Below are 20,335 nucleotides of genomic sequence, written 5' to 3'. Positions count from 1 at the left end.
TGGGGGGCGGGGGGGGGGTGCTCCCTTGTCCCCAGGGACAGTCAGCTTCCTTTCCTGAGGACCATCACCTCCTTCTAACTTGCACTTACACTGCGGGTAGGGGTACAGCCCCATTCTCTATGGAAGCGGAAAGACCCCTGTGTTCGAGGTCGGGCCCAGTTTCAAACCGAGCTCAAACCCTTTGTGAGTTTGCAAACTTGAGCAACTCACTTTGCCTCACAGAGCCTCAGTTTTCTCATCTGTAAAATGGGGGAGTGGTACCTCCCTCGTAGGTGATGGGGAGGATTAATCAAGGCAATTTCTACAAAATGCCCAGGACCGAGCCCACACGGAGCAGACACTCATTCAGTGTTGCCCCCTCTCTGTTCTCCCACGAAGCCCCCTTCCCTTACCCTGTTGCCAATGGCCCGTTCCTTCGCAGGCACACCGGGGTCATGGTCACATCCGCAGCCCCTGGCCTAGGCCTGGCACATAGTGGATGATCGCAGCCGGTGTGTGTTAAATGGATCTCGCCAAAATCCAGATCTGGTCTCCACTCCCCTGTATCCCCAACCTTGTCAACAGATTTTGTTTCCTTGGGAAGAGCAGGCTCAGCTCTTTAGCCTGGCATCTGAAACCTCTCCTGAGCCGACTCCAGAGTCACCACCTCCCACGACCAGCCCCGGCCCTTAGACCCGGGGAACCATGGCCCCCGCTCTGCGCCTGCGCTTTTGAAGAGCTTGACCTGGCTTTCCTCCGGCCAGGCTGGCGCGTCTGCAAGGCCAAGGGGACGTGTCCACCCAGAAGCCACATGTCCCCTTCTAGATTATACATTCGGACCTAGGCCAGGTTTGCTTCCGGGGCTTGCATGGGCCTCTTCCCTGGGGGTCATCCTCATGCATCTGGACCACACTTCCAGTGTGAGTGTCCCTGAGTTTGAGGGATGGCCAAAGAACAGTCCCGCTGTGCATGTGAGCCCCTTGTGGAGTGGGGCAGAATTGGCACTGGGAAGAGAAGGGGTAGGGGATGCTCTTGATGCCCCCCCCACTCCCATTTGTATGCTTGCTCTGGGCTCAGCAGACGTTGAGGGTGCGTCCGGTTCTCCCTCCCTCGCACCACCCTACAGGGAAGAGGGTGTGCGCTGGTGTGGAGGCAGGGCGGGGCGAATGTGGGTTTGGAGACCTCTGTATAGGGGGCTCTCCTGTTCCCTGGGCCTGGAGCTGTCCTGCTGGCCGGTGCCACCTCGGGCAGAGACAGGCTGTCCTGTGCATGAGGAGGGAGCGTTCTGGCTAAGGGATGAAATGGCCACGAGTGGCGTCCGGCGGTCCCGTGGAGGCTCAACCTGGCCCTGGGGCGGGGCTGTAATGCTGCCTGTGGCTCTGGTCCAGTTTGTGGCTCTGCCCAGGAGCGGGGGAGGTAGGGCCACGACAGGAAGAAGACGGGGAGAGCAGGGACAGTGGGGGCCCCAGGCCCCCTCCAGGGCCAGGGCCCGTTGCGTGGTGGTTGTTGGGTGGGTCACCAGGAACAGCCCTGGTGAGGGGCTGGGCCGGGGGCATCTGCTCCCAGCTGGGTTTGAGTCACCAGGTCCAGGGGGCCCAGACTCTCCCCCGGGGAGACTCAAAGCAAGGGGGTGGCTCGCCCCAGGGAAGGAATGGCAAAGCTGGCTCTTCAGCCCGGGAGCCTCCTTTCCCCTTGTCTCCCTCCATTCGGCATAATTTATATGCTAGGAAACGGGCCAATGTCAAGTGTACAACCTGATGAACTGTGACAACTGTACACCATTGTGTCACCAGAACCACAGTTGTGATATAGGATGTTTTCATCACCCTCATGGCCCTCCCCACTGCCCCTGGCCCAGGTGACCAGGGATCCACCTCTGTCGCCGCAGTGCTTGCTGCTCCTTGTAGAATTTCACGGAGACGGCGTCATGTGGCCTGTGTCTTTTGTGTGTGTCTTCTTCCGCTCAGCACAGTTATTTTGGGACTCATCCATGTTACTGCTGTGTCAGTGGTTCCTTCCCTCGCGTTGCTGAGGCGTATTCTACCCTGCAGGGGTATCGCGTTTTGTCCGTTCACCAGCTGATGGACATCTGGGTTGTTTCCAGGTTTTGGCTGTCACCAATAAAGCCGCTCGGAGCAATCGCGTACGGGTCTTTGTGTGGACACAGGTTTTCATTTCTCTTGAATGAAGCTGCTGGGTCATGTGACAAGTGGATGTCAAGTGGTTTGCAAAGTGGCTCTCAGGTTTGCGTTTTCATCGGCAGCGCAGGAGAGGTCCAGTTCCTCCGTGTTCCCGCCAGCTCTGCAACCCGGGACCCCGGCCCCCAAACCCAGGCGGCAGTGAGACTGCGAATTCAAGAGGGTGGGCTGGGGGGTGGAAGAGGTAGGGCTTGGGTGGGCTGCTTATCTCTGTGAAGATCTCAGGCTATCAGAGTAACAGGAACCTTCAGGGGTGTTAAGCTCTGGATTGTCATCTTACAGATGGAACAAACAGAGGCTGGGAAAGAAGGGACATACACTGCCCCCCCCCCCGCCCCCCAGAGGGAGGGGCGGCAGAGGAGCGCAGCCCAGGGAGTTTTAGAGTTGGAGGAGCCCTGGATTCTAGCCTTGCCTTGACTAATCCCTCCCCTCCCCGAGCCTCCACTTTCCCTTCTGTAAAATGGGGACAAAAAGGACCTCATGGGATAGATTGGGAGGATTAAGTGCCTGGAGAATGACGAATTCAAGGAACATTTATTTAGCACCTCCCGTGTGGTGGGCACTGCTCTTGGTGAGGGGACAGAGCAGAGAACGAGATAAACAGTCTCTGAGCTTTTGGAGATTACAGACGTGGGGCGAGACGTTATAAACATGGAAACGAAATCCATAGTTGTAAATTGTGACCCGTACTCTTTGAAGAATCTGATTTTCCTCCATGGGCGGGGGTGATCAGAGAGTCTGTCCAGCGGGATGGTACTTCAGGTGGGGCCCGAATGGCGGGGAGGTGGGGGCCGTGCTCTGGGGAGCGGGCACGGTGCATGCAAAGGTGTAGAGTTCGGGAGCGCTGACCGTGTTCCAGGCTCAGAAAGGGTGGCGCAGCCCTGGCTCGGAGAGCCAGCGAGCATGCTGTGCTGTGGGGCCTGCAGAGAGCTACCCAGGGGCTTGCTTGGTGGTGCTGGGCCGTGCAGGAGTTTGGATTTCACATGAAGAGCAGATTTATTTTAGACACAGTGAGTGTTGGCAGTTATTTATTCTCCCTCTTATTTTCCATCCCCCAGGAGCTCCGATTCCCAGTTTTAACCTCTTTCCAAAAACCCGAAGTGGGCAGGTGCGAGGCTGGGGTCCGCAGCCAGCTGAGCCTGGGCCCCCGCCCTGAGCTCACCAGCAGCCCTGGCAGGCTGGGTGGCACCAGCTGGTGGGGTGGGGGTGCGGGGAGACCATCTGCTGTTCCCTATTGTCCATCGGCCCATTGTCTGGTCCACGCCCTCTGCTCTGAGGACAGCGGTGACAATGGGGCAATGTGATCTTCGGGCTCCTGTTTCCTGGCCTGGCCCCTCACCCCGACGATGACACCGGGAGAAAGCCCCCCTGGGGCGGGGGCAGGGGTTCTTCCGAGCAGGAGGCAGCACACACACACGCATCCCCCATCATCTCCCTGGCAACCGCAGCTGCCAAATTGTCGGTTGGAGGGTTTTTTTTTAGCATCCTGGGTGGGGGTTTTCTTCTTGCATCCCCCTGAAGGTGGGGGTGCTCTTGGCAGAGGATCGCCTTATCCTTTCCTGAGGACCCCTGCTCCTGGCCCGGGGTCCACGGGGAGCCGGTACAAGAACAAGCCAAGTCAGGCCGAGCATATGTTCAAGGCGCCAGCGAGACGGAGGCACCAAAATAAACTCAAATGGTATTTGAGACGAAGCATCAACGTTGTCATCGTTCGAAAAACCAGAACGTTGTTCAACTTCTTGGTGCTCACTTCACGTTTTAGTGTTATTTTTGTTTGGACTTAACACAGTGTGGGGGGCAGGGCCCCCCACTCTTTTCATCACTTTGAGTCACGGAAAGTCTGGACTGGGCCCCGAGGGGGCGTGAGGGGGTGCAGGGCCCTGGACGGCTACTCTGTCGTCCCTCTGGTGGACAGATACAAGCCCCGCAGGGCAGCTCTGAGAGTGGACTTGCTGGCGGCCCGTGAGGTCTGCTGTCTGGTGGTCCAGAGGCCGGAAGGGCCAGATAGCGACAACAATGGCCAATGCTTGTTGAGCATTTACTATGTGCCAGTCATGGCTTTGTACATGTTAACTCATTCAAGCTTCACAACACATCCAGGAGGTGGATACTATCGCCATCATCTCCACTGCGTGGACTGGAACCCTGGGGTGCGGAGAGGTTCAGTATATTGCCCAAGGTCACACGACACAGCTATCGGGCGAGCAAGCCAGGATTTGAACCTGGGAAGCTGAGCTCTGTGCTCTTAGGCTCTGATTTTCAATCTCCCTCATTCTCTCCCTCTCTGGTCCCCACCCCACTACTGTGATTCCTGGTGGGGCTCATGCACAGCTCCTTGTTTGGGGGGGTAAGCCCACCCCCAGCCTCACATCAGGCCAGAACTCTGGGGAGATGAACCTAAAGATCCCAGGCCCCTGTCCAGGACGCCTCTCTGAGTAGGCACAGCCTACAGTTGGGAGCTAGACCGACCGCCCTGGCTTTGTGTCCCTGCCCTGGCACGTCCCAGCTGTGTGGCCTCGGGTAAGGCGCTTCGCCTCTCTGAACCACACTCTGCCCTTCTGTCATTTGGGATAACAACCGTACCTTCTGCACTGGGTTTGTGAGAGCATTGAATGAGCCGGTCTATGTCCAGCACCTAGAACTGTGTGTACCCCTTGCTAAGTGCTTAGTAATAGCTAAGGGTAATTGTCACGACATCTTTTGCCCTCCCGTTAGGGTGATGGGGGATTGAATAATGGGTGAAGTTACTTTGTAAGGGGAAGACAATGACACAAAGGCCAGGGCTCGGTGTGACTCATAAACACGAAGTGTTCTGTCTGGGTAGTGGGAGGGGGTGAGGGCCGGGAGGAGATCCATCTTCCCTGGGGGCTCAGTGCCAAGGGCCAGCTCTGCGGGGTGGAAGGGAGGGCACCCGCCTCTGAGAGGCGAGGGAAGGCGGTCAGCCTGCGCCCTGCCTGAGCCGAAGGGAAGAGCCTTGGGCCAGAATGCCCGCTCCCCCCGCCACCCGCCACCGCAGGTTCTTTTCCCTCTCTGGGCCTCAGGCTCCCCATTTGTACAGGGGGTGATTGGAGACCGGCTGATTCCTATGCAACCCTCCCACCATCCCACTTCGGATTTTCTGTGACTCCAACAGAAGAAGAGGATGTGTAAAAATGAAAGTGAAAAATAGACGCACGGTGTGGTTGATCGATTGCAAAAATGTACCCAGTTCTTCCCTTTTCTCCGTAATCACACCATTTACAAAATGACTTTGCAGCTTCTTCCTTCCATACACAGGGAGTCTATTTCTCCAGCCCATGAGTCTGGCTGTCCTGGTGGTTTGCTTTGACTAAAGCGAAGTGGAGGAGGTGGCAGAGCGCTGGTTCCAAGTTTAGGCCTGAAGAGGGCTGCGGCTGCCTCTCTCTCCTCTCCCTCCCTCTCTCTATTTCCCTCCCTCCCTCCCTTCTTCCCTTCTTTCTTTCCTTTCCTTTCTTCCTTTCTCTCTTTCTTTCTCTCTCTCTTTTCCTTCCTTCCTCCCTCCCTTCTTTCCTTCCTTCCTTTCTCTTTCTCTTTCTCTCTCCCTTCGTTCCCTTCCCTTCCTCCTTCCCTCCCTCCCTCCTTCTTTCTTTCTCTTTCTCTTTCCCCTCCCTCCCTCCTTTCCCTCCTCTCGCTCACATTCTCTCCCTCCCTCTGATGCTTGTGAGCCATGTCAGCAGTTGGACTAGTCTGCTGGGGGATGACAGACAGGTGGCCCAGTCAGTTCTGTCACCCTAGCTGACAGCGAGCTCACTGTCAGTCAGGTGAGAGTGAGACCACCCCGCACGAGACAGTCCCCGGCCCCCCTGCCAGTTGTCAGCAGACACACGACAAGACAGACTGAGATCCGCCGAGCCTGGTCCAGAGAGGCAGAACCAGCCGGCTGACCTGCAGGCTGGCGAGAGAGAACAGATGCTTGCTATTGTGCGTCCTTGAGGTTTTGTGGTTGTTACCCAGCATGACTGAGTCAGTAGATAACTGACAGATACATGAGGTCGGTGGAAAAAAGCATGGCCTTGACCCTCTGTACGACCTCTGCTCGGGCCTGTCTGTTGCTGTCCTCGAGGGCCGGGCAGGGTGGGTTTACATGACGGTAGAACGCTTAAGCTCTGACTGAAGACCTCCTTGCTCCGGACCCCAGGTTTTCCACTTTGTAGCCGTGTGACTTTGGGGCAGCTGACTAACAGAGCGGCCCTGGTTTCCTCTAAAATCTAGATAATCACAGAATCCACCTCTAGTGTTGTTACGTGGATAAAGTGAGTTAATAGGCAGAAAGCACTTAGAAAAACCACACCCAGGGTGTGGTTTTCATGGGTTTAAGGTCTGGAGTCAGACATTTGTGAGCTGGAGTCCTGGTTCTACCATTTGCTGGGGTTGTGACCTTAGGTTTCCTTCCTTCCTTCCTTCCTTCCTTCCTTCCTTCCTTCCTTCCTTCCTTCCTTCCTTCCTTCCTTCCTTCCTTCCTTCCTTCCTTCCTTCTCACCTGAGGACTTTTCATTGCTTTTAGAGAGAAAGGAAGGGGGGGAGAGAGAGAGATAGAGAGATACATAGGCGTGAGAAACATTAACTGGTTGCCTCTGTACACACCCCGACCTGGGATCAAACCCACAACCTGGGTTTGTGCCTTGGCTAGGAATTGAACCTGCAACCCTTTGGCCTGTGGGGCAACACTCCAACTAACTGAGCCACACTGGCCGGGGCACCTAGGGTCCTCTCTAAGCTGCCGTGTCCTAATCTGTAAATTGTCCTCCTGTTTGCATTTTCCTTATAAATGAGATCGTATGTAGCAAGGGCTTGATGCAGCGCCTGACCCAGATGGTGCTTGGGAATTCTCAGTTTGGGGAGGGGCCTCCCTCCTCAGACCTTCCCTTTCCCTTCGTCTCCTCCACCTGCCAGCTGCTTCCGGTGACACGGAACCAATCTCAGAACGCGATGTCCCTTGGAAACCAGTTTTAGTCCAGCTTCCTTGGATTAAAGATGGGCAAACTAAGGCCCAGAGTGGGACCCGCCTGATCAAACACAGAATCAGTGGCTGAAACCTCCACATTCCGACCTCTGGCCTGGTGGCCCTGCCATAAGGCTGGGACGCTCGTGGCCCAAGAGGTGCATGTCTTCTGGGCTTGGTGGCTGGAAAGGGCAGACCACGCTGGGCGCTGTCCAGCACAAAAGGTCCCTGGGTGGTGAAGCCTGTTACTGATCTGTCCCACGCGGCCACCCAGTGCTGCTGAGGGAGAGGCCTCAGAGAGGTGGCACCTGACCATGGAGCCCACCACCTGGTGGGGTCCGGTGTTTAGACGCCCAGTGACCCATGTGACACAGGCCTCCACGTGCACAAAGAAGGCAGCAGGGCCGAGATTATCTCCCTGGGTACCCATGGGGAAACTGAGGCTCGGGATGGGCTGGGCTCTTCTCAAGATGTCCATTTAGGTAGCGGCAGAGCAGGCCTAGAACCCAGGCCTCCTGACCCCCCACTTGAGGCTTTCTGCTGAGCTCCTCCCCCACCACCTGGACTGCTGTGGGTGTAGCTGAGAGAGACGGCAGGAGCCAGGCAGGGTGGAGCCTGCCCCATGCCAGATGTCAGCCCGGCTCGGGGAGCCTCCCTGGGGCTGTCCTGCAGCCCCATCCCCATCCCTGGTGATTACAGGGCTGCTGGGCCGGCTCGGGGGAATGGGTCCCTGACCTCACTGTCTGTGGGGCTGGCACAGGAACCGAGAGGAATTCCCCAGGCCCCAGCCTGTCTCTGTGGGCAATCCTCCATGTCTTAGCTTGTCTCCAGGGAGGAGGCGAGGGGTTCCCCGCTTCTTTGTGTCCCTTCCATAGGCTGACCCTACAGGGCTGAGGGTGCTGTGTGTGCACACCACTGTGTGTGTGCATATATTATGCACATGCACCCCACGTTCATTCTGTATGCTCACTGGAGGTAGGCGTGCAGGTGTGTGCACGTAAGCTCTCACTGGACCCTCTTCTGCCCAACGTATGAGCCCCCTATGTGTGAGTTGTGTGTTCAAGTCATGCACAGCACATGCGCATGGACTGGTGGATAAGGGAGTCCTAGGGGCAGGTACACGATGTGCTCCTACCCTGAGCACCTACTGTACACATTGTGTGTACTGCATGTGAACCCTGAGTGTATGTGTGTTGCATGTGTGCACGAGGTATGTGTGCACATTATAGTCACACGACTTACCATGCGTGCTGTGAGTGCACATGGTGGTTGGTCCTCTGAGACCCAGGGTGGGCTCTGAGGGTGGGCTGGGGAAGGGCTTCGAGGCTCTGAGCCGTGTGTGCATCCTGCCCGGTCCTGCTGGCTGGGCTCGGGTCCTGCCTCGGGGTGCCTGCTCCCGCAGCTCAGACAGCCCCAGGGAGTGGGGATGCCTGTAGGGAGCTGGAGGCCTGTGACCACCGTGGGCTGGGTCCTGAACTGGACGCTGGTGCTACCCAGAGACCTCGGCACCTGCATCTCTTCCTGGTCGAGATGAGGGAGACAGGTCCTGGGGGCCTCTTTTGGCCCATCTACCCTTTGATCTTTGACCCCTAGATCTGTGTCCTCTGGGACTTCTATTGTCTTTGAGGGTCCTACATGCAATAGGTCCTTGAACCTCCAAGCAGGGGGATGTGGGCTCCCTTGAATGCACCTGACTTCACAGCTGGCTCTGCTCCAGCCAGCGTGAGGAGCTGGCTGGCCTGAAGCCCAACTTTGTTGGCATTCAGGTCCTGCGCCCTGATCACAGCCCCACCCTGCCAGGTACCTCCAGAGACATCTGCCGCCACGTGATGGGGTGGGGGGAGGGAATAATAACACCTGAGACTCGCATCCATCCCTCCATGGGCCCTCTTGTAATCCAGGCACAAGACACAATGCAGTCTCCTCACCCTGGGTTCAGGGCTGCCATGGCAACGCAGAAGTTGGCTAGCCATCTGCTGCCTATAGGGACTTCAGTAGGTCTTTGTCACGCTAGGAATTAGTGTGAGGAGGCACCTGGCCCCTTCTGGGACAGCCGTTGGCCACATCTGGCACCCTGTAGCCCTGGAGTGTTTAGACTCTGCAGCACGGAGGCCCTCCAGCTACTGGAGACGAGTGGACATTGAGAGAGTCCATGGTTTTCTCTGGGACCAACATGCTGGTAACAGCCTCTCTCAGGGAAGGGCCAGAGACTTACTCACACTAGAGTGTAAATGACTCACCTCTTCTGGGAGGGCAGTGGTTTTGGGAGGTTGTAGAAACTTGGATTTTAATGGAAATTTAAAGCTTAAATTGTCAACTTATCAACAGGGAACATTCTTGGCATGGGAGGGAAGTGTAGGGGTACCCAACAATTTAAAACTTAGTTGTTAAGGTGGTCTGGGGGTGCAGTCAGGTAACTGTACATCTAACTGGTCCTTGGGTCTTGATGGGAGAGGCAGAGCCTCCATCTCTGAGGCCTTTGCTGCTGTTGGGAGCTGAGCTTTTCCTACTGAGCTCAGAGATTCCCCTACCCCCACTTCTGGCTCCTATACATTTGTTTTCTTTGGAAATTTTTCCTTCTTGGATGCCCTGTGCTTAGTGTGAAAAGAGCAGTGGGGAGGAGGAGGGAGTCAGGATCCCGGTAGAGGAGAGAAGTGGGGGTGGAGGGGAGGGGGTGGCGTGGACTGGGGGTGGCTGGGAGAGCAGGAGGCAGAGGGAGAGAGGGAAGGGGGCTCTGCAGGAAACTATACATGAGACCAGCCGCAGGGTTGTTTCGGCCAGAGGGTGTGTGAGTGTGGGTGAGGGACTTCCTCTCCCTGTGACTTGGTATTCTGACCTGTAAAATGGGTGCAATCACTTCCCGTGGTGCTCTGAAGGTTGTGGAAGACATGTGCGGAGGCCTGGCATGGTGAGGGTGTGAAGCAGTGGCTCAGGAAATGGCACCCCTCGCCCCTCGGCCGCGTGTCAGAGAGGGAGGCTTCTAGACCGGACCCCAGGCCCTCACTTAGGCCTCTCCTGGGCTGACTCGGGTCCCACAGTCTGCCTGAGAGAGGAGCCACCTCCCCGTAGGCCCTGGGCAGGTCCCACAGGCCTTCTGCTTGCCTGGTGACAGGTCCACAGGCTGGGAGCAACCCACATAAATTGAGGTCAGTGTACGGTGCGGAGCTGTGGTGCCGGAGTCCTCCACCTCTGGGGCCTCCTCCTAGCCCCAGGCCCAGGAATGGGACAAACCGGGAGATAAACAGGGGAGTAATTTGAAACAGCAGAACCCACCTCCTCACCAAGCCCAGCATCTCGCCCAGCAGGGACCCAGCAGCACCCAGCTTGGCTTTGCCCAGGAAGAGAAAGTGTGCAGACGGAGGGGGAAGGGGGCGGGGGACAGGGCAGGATATCAAACCCTCTCCACCAACGAGCTCCTTTCTGTGAATTTCTAGCATCTGCAAATTTATTTCTGCCAGCAATTTACCTTTTCTGCAAGCAAGAGAAATCTGTTCTTGTTTATGAGTCACTGCTTTTTTGGAAAGATTAGAAAAAGAAGCATCTGCAGTTGGCAATGCCGTGGTGGGGGTGAAGTTCAGTGGCAAGGCCGGTAAAAATGATCCCTGCCGTAAAGTCTAATGTGGTCTCACTTGTATTTACCCAGATGCAATTATTTTGTTGGCCAGGGATGGGGGTGGGTGGTGCGGGGGAGGGTACCTAGCTTTATTAATATCCACACCACACAGTGTCCTTTTGGATAAAGCAAATATTTTATAAGTAAATAAACTTGGAAGCTTCAAAGTGAAAGCTGTACTTGACATGATGCAATAAACAGGAAAATAACAGCAGAGACCTGTTAGAAAATGTTACGCCCTGTTAGAAGGGTCTGGGTAAGGGGTTGGCATTAGATCCAGAGCTGAGGGCTAGAGAGGGTGGCTGGATCCTGCCTCTGGGAAGTGAGACTGGGTCACCACCCTGTCCTCTGTGGGGAACGCTGCCACTGGCAGACTCCCTGGGGGTCCTTCCAGGGGCCGCCCCCCTCCCCTCTGGGTGCCTCTGCCAGGCATCTCAGGTCACAGTGTCTGGTGTCATAGAGTCTGTCAGTTTACTGTATTCATAGCCCTCCAGCTCAGGACTACATTTCCCAGCCTCCCTTTGCCGCTAAGCTGCCCTCGTGACTGGGATCAGCCACAAAGCACTGTGGTTCGAAGCCTGCTAGACCTGCCTTCGAGGCCCTGCTCTCTGGCCTTGCAGCTCTGTGACTCTGGACCAGTTGCTTGCTCTCACTGCCAAGTGCTCTCGGTAAGGGTAAGGGATGCCTTTCCCTTGGTGACTGCATGCCACGTGCATGTGTCACCGAAACAAAAGTGCCCTGGAATGAAGCAGCCGTATTACCTGTCGGGTTCCATTCCAGGGGTTCCAGAGTGTGGTCCCTGTACCAGCAGCATCAGTGACACCTGAGAACTCGTTAGGAATTCGATTTCGTGGGCCCCACCCCAAACCTTCTGAGTCAGAGATTTAACAGAAGTCTGTCTGTTGCCCTGCCAGCATTCATTTCTTTTCTTTTTCTTTTCTTCCTCCTCTTCCTTTCCAAATTTCAATAGAAGAGCTACTTCTAGTCCATGGCTCCAGGGGTAGGTCAAGACCCAGGCCTAGCCAGCTGAAGCAGTGGTTGGGTCAGGGATGAGCATGTGATCCTCGTCATCCAATGATATAAAGCCCTGAGACTTTGCAGACTTTCCACTACTGGGAAACAGCTCTTTGCTGGCACTACGGGGAAGAGAGCCTGTGGCTGCACCTGCTGCTGCGAGAGCAGGGAAGAGGCTGCCCGATGCCACAGGCATCTCAGAGGAGGGGATCTGGGGTGGAGGAGACAGCATAGGATGCTGTAGGCATCCTGCATCACCTTACGCCAGGGTCCACATCAAGTGTCTCTGGAGCTGAGGAGGCTGCTCAGCTACAGTGTAGGTGCAGCTCTGACTTTCTGGGAAGTTAACACCCTGGGGCCCACCTTCAACCAGTGCAGTGAGGAGCTGGTGGGTGGGTGGGCCCCGCTCCCGTTCTTCAGAAGGACATGTTGGGGGGCAGCATGCTTCTCCGAGGCTGCAGGGAGGTCCAGCCTCTTCCGCAGCAAATTTGAAAACACACATTTTATCACCCTTTCCTTCTTCCTTGCTGCAGTCTCCTCTCTCTCTCTGTCACTCTTGCTTCCTGCACTCCCTCCCAAATAGACCACTGGCACCCAGGTCCTTATCTCAGCCTCTATTCTTGGGGAAACCCACGCTGAGACAGACAGACTCCTGTTGACATCTGGGCATTTGGATCCAGCCATACCTGCAATTTCAAACTCTGCTCTGGGCTTTTCAGCTAACTAAGAAAAGGAAAAAAATAAAAAATAAAAATCCCTTCCTTTGTGCTCTGTGTATTAGTTATCTATTGTTGCGTAACAATTAACCCCCAAACTTAGTGGTTTTACACACCATTGAGTATGCCACAGTCTCTGCAGGTGAGGAGCCCAGGGGTGGCTTAGCTGGGTCCTCGGGCGCAGGGTCCCTCATAGGACTGCAGCAGCGAAGGCATCAGCCTAGGCTGCATCATCTCAAGGCCCGGCTGTGCAGGGATGTGCTTTCGAGCTCACTTCTGTCGGCAGGGTTCATTTCCTGGTGGGTTGCTGGATTGAGGTCTTCGGTTCTTTGCCCTCTGTTGGCCGAAGGCCACCCTCAGTTCCTTGCCACATGGGCCTCCCCACAGGGCGGCTCACACCAGGGCAGCAGCATCAATCAGAGCAGGGGAGAGAGCGAGAGATAGCAAGCGAGCAACATGGAAGCCAGTCTTTCGTCACCTGATTTTTAAAGGGACACTCCAACAACTTGGTGGTGTTTTATTTCTTAGAAGCAAGTCACTAGGTCCAGCGGGCACTCAAGGCAAGGGGCTCCCACAGAACACCAACACCAGGAGGGGGAGCTCCTCAGGAGCCATCTCAGAAGCCACAAGAGATAGAAAACTGCCTCCCACCAGCTATAAGGAATATGACCCCCCCTCCCCGGGCCGGGTTTCCAGGGCACAGAGCTGGCCGGGCTGTGAGCATCAGCACAGAAGCTTGGACACCAACCCCCTCTGATTGGTCCCAAAGTAAGAACCGACAGACATTTGGGGGACACACGGGGATAGGGCACCTACCGAGGTGGGCAGGAGACGAGGTGTGGGAGTCCCTCTGTGATGGAGGGACAACCGTGGAAGAGTGTTGCTGTTCTCTTTGTTTGGGGTGATTCTCTCAGTTTGATTTTCGCCAAGCCGTGATGGTGCTGACCAGCCTTTAGTTCGTGTTTATTCTGCGTCCATCCCCGAACTGAGAACTTCCCCTGCAGATCTCACTGAATCCTTCCCACGCGAGATCCAACCTGAAAGTGTCCTCATTTTACGCGCCGAGGAAACAGAGGTGCAGGGAGGCCCAGTCACTTGCCTGGGGACAACCAGCTATGAAGAAGGGTCGCTGGAATTCATCACGAACTAGGTTTTTACCTGTCACGTGATCAAGGGCATCTTAGCTTGGTGAATGTAAAAGCAGCTGCCAAGGCTTGAATACTCCCTCAGAGCCTCAATCCCCTACACTTCCCTTCACACAGGTATCAGGTTCCTGACCCTGACCTCTTCCTGTTGCTGAGTTTTCCCGACGGCCACCATTTACCACCCTCCTTTAGGCCATGGAGGCATTGCAGAATGTAGCGAAAGCTACGGACTTTCTCCCCCTCCAAAAACATGCGCATGCATTCACACCCACATTTGCCCTGTGAGTTTCAGGGCCAACTTCCGGACTTCCGGAAGGGCTCTCAAGATGGGCTCTCATTGGCTCAGCTTGGATCATGTGCCCACCCTGGAACCAATCCCTGCAGGCTAAGGGGTTGGGTGTTCTCATTGGCCAGACCCCGAGGGATAATGGCACCCCATGTGCTCATGTTACAGATGGAAAGATTGGGGCCTAGAGGGGAGAGTGACGTGCTCAAAGGCACACAGCCTTGGGGGGCCCAGGTCAGACTAGTGCAGATGAGGCGTGGTGGTCCCCCAGCCTGCAGGCCCTCCCGGGCTGGGACGGGACTGACTCAGAGCTGCGTTCTGGCTGCGGCTCTGGGCCTGGCCCGCAGGAGACGTCTAATAAGCTCTAGAGAAACGGCTCTGAAAAGCCCCCCGCAGGGGGCACAGAGCGAGTTAGTGGGAATGGAGGGTGAAGTTGTGTTTACCCAGGGGGACCCTGGAGGCCGTTCTGTGGGATGTTAACAGGTGGCCCTAAAAACCCAAATCAGATGTCGTCACTAAAATTTTCTATGATTGTCCTTTGCTTTCAAGAAAAATCTAAACTGTGGCCTTTGGGGCAATTTTCCTGCCTCCGCCTGGGGGATTCTCCCCACTGTGCTCCAGACACATGGTTTTCTCCCTTGAATAGGCCTCTCCTTGAATGAACCACATTCCCTTACAGCTGAGCCTTTGCACTTGCTGTTCCACCTGACTAGAACTCTCCTTGTCCCTCTTCCCCTGGAGAAATCCCGATTCTCCCTCAGATTTCAGCTCAAGATGCCCACCTTTCCTTTAACAAATCTTCCCCAGTGCTTTCCTTAAGGCTGAACTGGGTTCACCTGCTACAGCCCTCCCCAGAACTACCCGCCGGGGAGGTGAGGAAACAGGTTCCCAGAGGGAAGGGAACCTCAGTCATCTGAAGTCACGTGACTAGTAAGTGGCAGAGCTGGGTCAAATTCAGTTCCAGGAATGTGTATGGAGCACCTACTCTGGACCAGGCCCTGTGGTTACCATGACAGATCAGACCAGCAGGGGAGACAGACTTGGAAACAAGGGCAAGGACTGGGCTGAGGGAGCGGGGAGGAGGGGCCCCTACCTAATTTCAGGGAGACATTGAAGCTCCAGCACTGGGCCCGGGGGGGGGGGGGGGGGGGGGGGGAGGCCTGGGAGTGGATGGAAAGATGTACATATGCACTATTGTGCAATCGTTCACTTACTCGCCCAGTGAATGAAGGGATTTGCTCACCTGCATCTTTTGGAATACAGACACACATGCGTATGTGTGCAAGTAGATGTTAGCCTGAAGCAATGCCTACTTATGTGCACCCGAGCATCAGTGTGCATGCAGAGATGCCGTGTGCATACACGCACACACAGCGGGTGCATTCACAAGAGTGTGTGCGTGTGGTAGGGTCATGTCGTGGAACCCAGCTGCCCGCCCAGATCTTGGCTTTGTCGCTTGTCTGTCCTGTGTAAGTTAACCTCCATCAGTTTTTTTGATCAACAGAATGGGGATAATAACAGTGTCTCCCTGGCTAGGTTGGGTTCTTCAGAAGCAGCACCCCAGACAGGCATTCCTACACACATGACTGCTTTGGGGAGGAGCTGGTGAGGGAGCGAAACAGCACAGAGTTGGAGGAGAAGCTAAGCTGAGGTTCGGCTGGAGTCAGGTCTCAGCCTGATACCACATGGGGTTCTGGAGCATGAGTGACACGGCAGAGCTGGCCCACCTCGGGGGAAGGAGGCTGACCCTCCTCCTGGTGGTGGGGGAGGGGGAGTCACCTCCCAGGCATTTTCTGGTGAGGCAGCTTGGGCTGGCTGAGGGCGGCACCCTGAGAAGGGGGCCCACCTCACAGCAGCCGGGGGACGGGGACAGCAACAGCCTTGACTACACCCTCGCTTCTCAAACTGAGGCCCGGGGCACAGGCAGCCTCAGCCTCCCCTGGGAGCTTGTTAGAAATGCAGAGTCACAGGCCCTGCTCCAGCCTTGCTGACTCAGAACCTGCACTTTATCATGGTCCCCAGGGCTGACAACATTAAAGTTCCAGAAACACTGAATGAACCAGCCTCACAGGGTTGTTGTGGGGGTTCAGTGGGGTTAAGTGATAGATTACTATTGGTGCCAAGATGTGTTTAGTACATTTGGTTGTTCAGATACTTAACGTGTGTAAATACACGAGCTACATAATTTGCAGGGTCCATTGTAAATGAAATGTGGGCCTCTAGTTAAAAAATTAGATGGTAGCCCTGGCCAGTTTGGCTCAGTTGGTTGGAGCATCGTCCTGTAAACGGAAAGGTTGTCTGTTCGATTCCCGGTCAGGGGGCATAACCAAGTTGCAGGATCCGTCTGGTTGCCGGTTGGGGTGGGTATGATAGGCAACCAATGGATGTTTCTCTCTCACATGGATGGGGCTCTCCCTTTCTCTCTCCCTCCCTTCCCCTCTCTCTAAGATGGATAACATATCCTCAGGAGAGGAATTAAAATAAAATAAAAAAATAAAATAAAGTAAAATAAAATAAAATAAAATAAACCTCTTAAAAATGCTAGATAGCAGGCAGAGCCTGAAGCAAGCGCAGGCCCTCCTTAGCTCGGGGCCTTGCATGACCACACGGGTCACAGGAGGAAGCCGCGCTGAGGGCAGGCGTGTGGATGTGGACGTGCATGCGTGGTTTTGAGGCCCTGACGATTTGAGGGTTTCCTGTCCATGGCCCATCCTTTCGGTTCTGCAGACGAGGAAAGCCTGGCTGAGGGGTGCCAGAGCTGGCACTGAACTCGTCTCCCATTTCCAGGGTTCTTCTCCACCCACACGCGGGTGCATGTGTCTGAGCCTGCCTGGGTGCCAGCGGCTTTGGGGAATTGTTGAGGACTCGCGACTGAGAAGTGTTCTCTCACGTCTGCACGTTGCAGAGAGACGGTGGAGTGTGCTCTCCCCTGAACCGCCGGCATCCACTCCCAGGGAGCGCTGGCTGCTCTGCTCGGAGTAGGGGTGTGAAATTTAATTTGCACTAATTATCCCGAAGTGAGAGGAGTGGGAAATGAGCTGGCGCTGCACATTCGGCCTCTTCCAGCAGCTCCAGGTCCCCAGGTTGCAGTTTATTTATGTGCAAAGGGTGGGGGGGGGTGCTCTTACCATGGCAACCACAGCTGCTGCGATTTCGGGGTTGGCTGGGCGGGAAGGCAGGGTGGGGGAGGGGAGAGAGGGAGTGAGGGCTGGGGCAGACCCAGGGCATGTGGGTCCCTGGGATCTTGGGGAGGGGAGGCTCAGGCAGAGCCCCACTGTTTCTGTGGGGGCAGAGGTTGGGGCGGGGAGAGGAAAGTCACTCTTTCCTAGCCCCGTTTTACCTGGGTGAGGAGGCCAGCATCTTGATCCCAGAAGACCATGAACTGTCCAAGTCGGCAAGGAGAGACCAGTTTCCTACCTTACAACCTGTGCGGGCAGGGGTATCCCTCCGAGGTCCCCCGGACCTCGGCTCAGCTGGTGGGCAGAAACCCAGAGAGGCTGCTGTCAGGGGAGGGGTAAAGGGGGGGACTCTGAAGCCAAGGACAAATGCCTTGCTTGTTTCTTCTTGCTCCTGTCTAACCCCTTCCTCATCTCCAACTTCTCTTTGTCCACCCTCCCCTCCAACTCCCCTCCTTAGTCGCTCTTTCCTGCTACCACTAGAGGGCGCCGAGGCGCCATGGTCATCCATGATTTATCAGCCTGGGACCCACTGGGGAGCCTTGAAGGGTCCCAGAGGAGACGCTGCCACAGCACTGGGTGCTCAGTAGAACTGGGCCAGTTCTAGCCTGTTTGGAGCCTGGGGCAGGTCTGGACTGACCCCAAGAGCAGAGGCCTAATAATGGCAAGGGGAGGGAGGTTTTTGGGGGGTGTGGGGGAGGGGTTCTCTTGGACCTGGAAAGAAGGAGCCTGAGTTTCCATCAGGTCCCTCTCCCCTCCTCTAGGGAGTCACTTCACCTCTCCGAGGTTTAGTTTCCTCTTCTGTAAAATGGGGAGACCAACTCTACCTTACTTGTGAGGATTGGATGCAATGACATACAGGAACCCATACATAGTAGACACTCAAATGGGAGTTCTTTTGCCTTAGTAGGTCAGCCCATCCAAAAAATGTTTATTGAGCACCTACTGTGTGCTGGGGCCCTGCTAGGCACTGAAGGACAACGTAGACACAGAGCTTATCATCATGAAGTGTTCAACCTATCAAGGATGGAGTGTGTCTATAGTTGAAGTTATTTTTAAACTGCAAATTCTTAAGTCCTTATAAGTGTGTGGAATGTGCTAAATAAGAAGAGCTCTGGGTGCCATGGAGTGCAGATCGGGGGAGCCTTGCTGTCTCTGGCCTCCGCTGAGCTCTGCAGGAAGAACAGCAGCTCTGGCACTGGAGCCCGGAGCACGAGCGAAGGGCCTTCCAGCAGGAGGAGGAGCAGATGCAAAGGCCAGTGGGAGGAGGAACAAGATTCACTCCAAGCACTAAAGGCGGTCCAGTGTGGTGGCGGCTTGTGCGAGAAGGACCAGGGTGGGAGAGCAGCTGGGGAGCGGGCAGGGCCCAGCTGCCCAGAGGACGGGGCACAAGTATAGCCGGAGTAGCGGGAAGGCAAACTAGAAGGCCCAGTGGCCTTTGTGGGACAGAGAAGAGACGAGCATTTTCAAAGTCAGGACAACATTTTTGAGTGTAAATGTGGGTCTTTTCTGTTTCTCCCACAGTCTTAGCACACCTAAAAATAAAACAGGCATTGAGAGAACATTCTGGAGGGGACATCATGATGCTGGGGCCCAGATGGGGACAGAAGGGGGACCTAAGTGGACCGGGTGGCTGAGCCAGCCTCCCAACGTCCAGAGGGAGCAGTGAGAGTCAGGACCTTGGTCTCCAGGCTGTGGCCCCAAGAGAGTCTTTTCACTCGTGCTTGCCTCAGTTGAACTACCTGTGCATGGGGAGAGTTGGCCCTGGCGACCTCCAAGGGCCCCTGTAAAACACTGCTCTGAACTCCTTGCTGGAGAGGAGGCTCGCTGGAGCCACAGTCAGGGTCTGGGCGCCTCACAGTAAGCTGGTCTCTTTGCATCCACGCGCAGGGAGCTGAAGGTTTTACCGAGCCTCTACAGTGATGGAAGCCCTGTGCTGGGCACCGGGTTGTGGTCAGGTGAGGTTCAGAAGGGGCCAGCTGTGTTTCCAGCATCAGGGGGCTCCCAGTCTCGCTGGAGAGACAAGACTCATGTGTGAGAGAATTCTGAATGTCACAGAAAAAGAGAAAAAGTCTTGCCCCCTCCCTCCTTATCTCTAACGGCCCACATCCGCACTGCCAGGAGCTCACTCGGGCCTGCGCTCTGTGCAAAGGACTCCATGGGCATTGTCCCCCTGAATTTTTGCCACGTCCCTGAGAGGTGGATATTGTCACCCCACTTTACAGATGAAGAAACCGAGGTTCAGAGATGTTGAGTGATTTTCCCAAGACTGAGATACTAGATTGGGATTGACAGATACTAGATGTCAGATCTAGGGCCAGACCCCAAATGTGTCTGAGTCCACACCTGCCCTCCTCACTGCTGATGGTGCACATGGGCCCACTGTCCTCTTTCCCAGTTGTCACTGCGGCCATGATTGAGTGACAGCTGTGTGCCATGGCGACATCTGTGTGCCATGGCGAGAGGGAGAAGGAGACGAATTCTTAGATATTTTTTTAATGTTTGGGAAAATGGGTGCTTATCGGTCACTTACCTTTTAGTATGAATTAGTAGCTTCTTTTCTGGCACTGAGGCTGGTTGTAAGAGCAGAAAGTAACAAGGGAGCATGTGACTAAGGAGGGGGGTGTCCAGGGTGAAGTGTTGCCATGGGCAACCAGGAGGGCCCTGGCACTAACTCACCTGTTGGTGAAGGAGCAGCGGGGAAGGCATCATGGGTAAAACTTTGGCTAGAGTGCTGGCCTTGCCACTAACTTGCTGAGTGAGCCTGAGCAAGTCCTGCTCTCTGTGAGGGTGGCGTCTCCCATTTGTACAACAGGGACTAAAAGATACTAAGGTTTCTTCCAGAATAGGAGGTTGGTGCTGATTCCTCCCCTGGACGGCTGATGTGGGGTGACCGTACCTGGCATCAGAGGCCCCTGGTAGCCCTGACGTCGTGTTCAACATCTGGGTGCCCCAAAGAGAGGCGAGCAGTGGTGGGCGGAGCCATCTAGTGACTGGGCTGCTGGGGGCTCGCCGGTGCTGGACCAGCCTGTCGCGGGCCACTGCCCACAGCTCCATTCCCCGGGCTGGCGGAGCCATCGCCTTCCTGGCTGACGATTGATTCGGGCTTCTCACTGCAACCCACCCAGACACGGACGCTGAGAACCCAGCCTCTGGGAGTAAGCCGGGCTCAAACATGGCCTCAGTCATCCAGCGGGGAAGGGGGTCCTTTTTCTCCCACTCTTCCTGCCCCCTCCCCAGCACTGGGA

The sequence above is a fragment of the Phyllostomus discolor genome, chromosome 5 (genome assembly GCF_004126475.2).
Source record: "Phyllostomus discolor isolate MPI-MPIP mPhyDis1 chromosome 5, mPhyDis1.pri.v3, whole genome shotgun sequence".
NCBI lineage: Eukaryota > Metazoa > Chordata > Mammalia > Chiroptera > Phyllostomidae > Phyllostomus > Phyllostomus discolor.
Note: the sequence above shows the minus strand (reverse complement) of the source record.